Consider the following 6,442-nt stretch of genomic DNA (forward strand, 5'->3'; position numbering starts at 1 on the left):
GGATGATTCCTTTGTGCAGCATTTCGTCCACCTGTTCTAGAATTATCTTGCGCTCTGCCGGGGAGACTCTGTAAGGATTTTGGCGAATAGGGGGTACGCTTCCTGTGTTAATTGTGTGCTGTAGCCGAGAAGCTGGGAAATGGCTACCCGATCCATTTGAGGCAAAGTCGAACACTTGAGCAAGAGTTGTGAAAATGTCTTGCAGAATACGACGTTCACTAGATGGGAGGGATTTGTTGACCATGCCTTCAAACTCAGCACAATATTCAGACTTGTCTTTCGCGGCTCCTCTGAAATGGGAAATAATTCCAACGGTATGAGTCACATAATTCTCAAATCTCGCGAGTGTCAAATCAGAAGGAAGACGAAACGGCTCTTCTGACACGTTCACAGCCCAGAGGTATGCGCAACTATCCTCCGCCTCCACGACCGGAGCGTGGTACCAAAATATTTTTTTTCGCTCTATTCGAGACGTCTGGCTCGACGACTATTGAATGTTTACCCGTGAAGGATTCAGATGACTTCACGGAGAGAAACGTCGCCGTCATCGCAGGCAGCAGCACATCTTCCTTCAAGGCGAGAATTCCTTGATGAGTCTGAGGCATGTTATCTATTAATGGGGGGTAATGTTTGGCTGCAAACAAATTTCACTGGCACTAAAGTCTAAAGTCGCACCACACTCGCGCAAAAAGTCAACACCCAAGATAACGTCATGAGTGGCACGTCTCAATACAACGAATTCTGTCCTATAGCACTCGTCACCAATTACAACTGAAACTGAGCACAGGCCAACCGGAACTAAAGTTTCACCCCCAACTCCACAAAATGTAGTGTTTTTGTCCCACACAAACATAACTTTCTGTCGAAGGCGCTTCTTAAATGAAAGACTCGTAACTGACACAGCGGCATCAGTGTCAACCAAAGCATCCGTTTTAACATTGTCTACACACATTGACACATTGTTCTTTAGCATGACGATAGGTAGAGGTATGCGTGCAATTGACCATCCGGCGACCTTACCTCCATCGGTCGCACCACCTAGTTTCTCAGCGGTGGAGAGACAAAGCGGCGACGTGGGGATGGCGAACGGGGTTGTCGCTGCGGTGGGGTAGTGATGCTGCGATCGGACACAGGGGAGTCATTCCGTGCATGGCGTTGAGGGGAAGAGGGCCGATAAAAGGTAGCGGGTGGCTGCGGCTCCCACTGGACACCATTCGTGAAGCGCGGTGCTCGTTGGACAGGGGGTCGGGTGAATTGACGACGTGTGCAAAAGCGGAAGATATGTCCGCTGCCCCCACAGCCGTAACATACATATGAATAAGCTGCTTCACTGTGGAAGCCTTGCCGAAAATCATGCTGGCTTTCAATAAAAACCGCTTCCCTCTAGGAATGAGCTTATGTGCTTGAAAATAAAATTTTCTAATACCTTGCTGGACGTACACAAAGAAATTGGCCTGTAATTCTTCACGCAAAGCTTGTCTCCTGATTTGTGAATGGGTATCACCTTTGCTGTTTTCCAATCGTTTGGAATTTCTCCTGTCCTGAGACTTTCAGTAAAAATAATGAAAAGGTATTTAGCGCACCACTCAGCATATCTTAGAGAAAAGCATCAGGGATATCGCCTGGTCCGGAGGATTTTTTTCACGTTCAACTGCAATAGAGCCGAAACAATACCCTCCACGTTAATAATTAGGTCTGGCAGATTGAGATGGCTAGTTTGAGATTCGGAGACTGAGTGGCTGTTACTCAGGAATACAGAAGAAAAGTGCTCATTGACGGCAGTCGCTAAGAAGAGGGAGTCGGTAACAACTGTGTTGTTAAGCAGAAGTTTGTTAACCGGGTCTTTTTTTTCTGTGAAAGGTGCCTACAGAACTTTTGGGGGTCAGTGTTTAGAAAGTTGTGCATCTTGACATTAAAAAAGTGGTACCGGGAATATTTTATTTTTGAACACAGTTTTGCCCGAAGAGCCAGCAAAGCACCATCAACTTTATTGCTTGACCTTGAAAAGCGCTTCACGCGACGTTTTAACTGTATGATCTCGCGTGTTATCCAGGCACATGCCATTTCCAGCTTTTTATGTTTAAGCTTCCCGTACTTGTTGATACATTGATGAACCGTACTTTTGAATTCTAACCACAAGTCGTTCACACTAGTACGCCCATCAGTGTATTTTTTTGCAAAGGATTCATACGTAAGTTCAAGCAGGTCCAGAACGCTTTCATCCTGAGCATTGTTAAAGTCGCGAAACGCTTTCCCTGCCTGATGAACAATTACTGGTAGCCGCAATTCGCTTTTAAAGAGCACCGCTTCATGGTCTGATATTCCGGGAAAGACATCTGTCGAAAAGCCCATTTGACTAACAGGGTCCGATATAAATACCAGGTCAAGAAGAGAACTCGTATTTGCTGCAATGCGGGTAGGTTTCTGAACAACTTGGCTTAAGTTATAGTTGAAAGCAATGATGAGCAAAGCATCCAAGTTAGCACACAAAGTTTGAACGCACAAAGAATCCCAATAACGTTAGGAAAGTTAAAATCGCCGCAAACAATAACATGGCTATAGCGCTTTGTATGTTCATTTAAAAAGTCGTGCGAGTTGTCCAGTACAGAAGTGTCAGCATTCGGTGTACGAAAAATAGCACTAAGCTGAAAAAGACGGACAACAACCTAAACCATTTCAGTGTAGGTGTGATGCGGTATCAGCGTATAGTCAATGCCTTTATCAGAATAGTGACACCGCCCCCTCTTGAAGTGCGGTCGCGACGGACGATTTCGTATTGATCGGATGTGATAACTGCATTCGGAATTTCATCATGAAGCCAAGTTTCTGTAAGAACAGCGCCGTCAGGATCGTGAGTGAAGAAGAGGCTTTCAAGTTCGTCGAATATATTTACTATGCTTCTAGCATTAATATTAAGCATCGAAAAGGAATCCAAGGATGGGTGTGCTCTTAGTGATCTTGAGCTCTGTGTGTTACTTTGTGCGGACACGGTTTGGAAACAGACCACCACTTTGAAGCACAGGGAACTCTTTCATTCCGATCATCGTCCCTTCGATACAGTTTGCAGTTTATTTTAATTTTGTCAAACTTGAGCATCACCTTTTCATCTTTCAACCTTTGATTTTTCGTACTTTCCCAAAGCTTCTTTCGTATTGACTGAACGCGAGGGGAGAAGACCTTGGATATACTATAGCCTCTGCCTTTCAGATTTTTGCAGCTCTTGAGGATTTTCTCTTTGACCCTAACGTCAACTAGTTTAAAGATCTAACTAGTTTAAAGGACAAAAGTCAACTAGTTTGTCCTAAGATGGCTTCCCTATTCTGTGGATACGCTCGCATAGCCACATCCGAAGTTTTACACCGGCCCAAAAGAACATCCTAGCAGACCATGCTCTCAAGGTCTTGGGGCGTTTCGTCCTCGGTTTCCTTAACGCCAAACACAATTCGGTTGTTCCGCCTGCTTCCATTCTCTAGGTTGTCTACCTCCATAAGTAGACTGTCGACAGTTGTTTGAAGTGAATCTACTTTAGAGGTGTAGTCAGTAACCGTTAAGGAAATATCGTCTAGCTTCTTTTCGATAGCAGACAGTCTGGTGTTAGTAGGGCTTGATTTTGTTTCAGCTGTTTCAGATCTTCTATTAATGTTTGAAGCATTTCCTATTTTAAAGGACCAGGGTTTGGTTCCACGTCACCACACATACCAAGCACGTCAACAAAACAATGGTAGATTGCTGTAAGGAGCGGAACTAACGACTGTAGGCACGGCAGAAGCAGTAGGCACACATTGTCACTACGGTAAGAGTAAACAGGCTGTTAGTCTCTCACAGCAGAAGCTTCTCTTTTATATGATGTGGCTGGTAACGTAGTCGATGGTGGCGTGCGATGCGCATGCATTAGTGGTGTCCGGTTGCGCAGTTCTATTAGTTTGATGGTAGCGATGGATTCCGGTGAACAAATCACGCCGGAAACATGATGGTCGGTGCAGTTTCCAGCACTCTCGTAGTAGGCCCTCTCTGATGCTAGTTCCACGTTCACGAAAAACACGGCCTGGACAAAAAACAGGAACGGATTTGTTAGCTGCAAGGTTCCAACGCCGTGCCCACTGGCCGCGAGTCGGGCAGAAGCTTCTTTTTTATATGCTGTGGCTGGTGACGTAGTCCATAGTGGCGTGCGATGCGCATGCAGTATTGGTGCCCGGTTGCGCAGTCCTATAAGTGTGGTGGTCGCGATGCATTCCGATGAAGAAATCACGCCGGAAACATGATGGTCGGTCCAAACTCCAGTGCTCTGGAAGTATGCCCCCTCGGATGATGGTTCCACGTTCACGAAAAACGCGGCCTGGACAAACAACAGGAATGGATTTGTTAGCCGCATGGCTCCAACGCCTCTTCCGTGCCCGCTGGTCGCGAGTCAGCCAGAAGCTTCTCTTTTAGATGCTGCGGACCGCGTTGCCATCGCTGACGTTTCCTGGCACCTTCTAGCGAGGGTATAAAATCTAGCTTCTCGAGAATAAAACAGTTCAGCGCCGACCACAGTCTCTGATGCAGCCCATGGCGCGCCGGGGTTACCATATTCACATGAAGCGCAATGCCAGCCAAGCGATATGAGGTGAACGAGATGGTATGAATCTACGGCAGGCTGCGTGACAATAAAGACAAACTCTGAACACGTTTTACTTTCAACAATACTATTGGGAAGCCTATTCCTGTGTGCGGAAGCATGCGGAAAAAATGAATTACAGTAGGCATCAGTTCAACAGCGCATTTCAAGAACTTTCAACTCGTAACCTCATAGTTTAGAGATGACGTGGGGAGGGAAAAGGTACAAGTTCTTACTTATTCCTGAGACCAGAGTAAATCGGTTTTGTGCTAGTGTTTTCCAACGAAGGTTCTATATACTGCTGCGGAAGTTATAATTACCAGAAACAAATCTTGCAGCGTGGTTTTGGATGCATTCAAGCTTTTCTGTAAGATTAGAGTTCCGAGGGTCCCATACCGCGGAAGCCTATTCGAGTACTGGATGAACAATTTTATGTAAAGCCGTTTTTTTACTTTGTGGTGTGCTTTATAAATGTTACTTCGAACGAGATGACTTTTAGGTTAATTAATCAATATGGATGTTTCATGTTAAATTTTCTGAAATATAGACCAACAGATGTTTCTAATGTTGGACAATTTCAAGAAGTGGCGCGTCAAAATTATAAACTGATCTCCCAGGAAAGCGTTCACGGGTAAATAACACAAGTTGACACTTAGCACTGTTCAAAAACCTGCCCCACTTAGTGCACCCAGCAAGAATTTTGTTGAGATTATTCTCCAAGCTGCTAACATCAGAATCATTTTCTACATTCCTGTATATGGCACAACCATCAGCATATAACCTCACTTTGTATTCTAGACTTTGCATAATATCATTTATAAAGACTCAAAAAGCGAAGGCCCCAGAACAGACCTTTGGGGCATACCAGATGTTACGGTGACATGTGTTGATTTAGTGATGTATATTATAACGTGCTGTGTTCGCCCTGACAGTTAATTTCTAATTCAATCCACTATTGCAGGGTGTAGACTGAGACAAGGTAATTAATGTAGTAGCAATGCATCAGAAGCGGTGTTAAAAGCTTCCCGGAAATCCAAAAATGTGCAGTCTAAATGAAATGCAATGTCAAAAGAGTAAAAGACATCGTGAGAGAAATCTACCCGTTGAGTCGTACATGATGAGCCAGGCCTGAACCCATGTTGAGTATTTGAAATGAAATTATTGCTTTGAAGCTGTTTCATCACACCATTTTATATAATGTGTTCGATTGTTTTGTAACATGCGTAAATTGGCCTGAAGTTTTATAGCACACTTTTGGGATCGTTTTTATGAAGGGGAACGACGTAGGCCACCTTCGAGTTTGCAGGTAATGAAATGGTATTTAATGAATTAATAAACAGAGTTTATTGTTTATTGTTTAGTAAAACAATGCACTGAAAATGATTTTCTTTAAGCGCACAGAATATTGGCCTGGTTTACAGAGTTCGGCGTCCGAACAAAGATCGGGCTACGTGGACGTCGTATTGGCGAACTCCGGAATATACGATCAACTGGAGCTCTTTAACGTGTACTTTGAAACTGAAGTTTCACAGTATACGGCAGTCTAGCTTTTCGCTTCCATGAAAAATGTCATGGTGCCAGGATTTGGGTCAGCGAACTTGGATTAGGCAGTCTAGCGACCCGACCGGTGCAAAACCGTGACTAGTCCCGATGAAATAAACTGAAATAATTGGAACCGAGTGTACCCAAAAAGTTGTGAGGAGGAAAGAAGTGTTGTCATTATTGTTTGAATAGATAAGCGCCCACACAATTCGTCGTATTGGATGACTCCGGAAAATAGGAACATCTGGAGCTCTTTAATCTCCACTGACATTGCACAGTAGACGGCCGTCTCCCTTTTTGGTT

Source organism: Amblyomma maculatum, unplaced genomic scaffold (assembly GCF_055883805.1).
Source record: "Amblyomma maculatum isolate TAMU_Amacu unplaced genomic scaffold, ASM5588380v1 scaffold_15, whole genome shotgun sequence".
In the NCBI taxonomy this organism is placed as follows: domain Eukaryota; kingdom Metazoa; phylum Arthropoda; class Arachnida; order Ixodida; family Ixodidae; genus Amblyomma; species Amblyomma maculatum.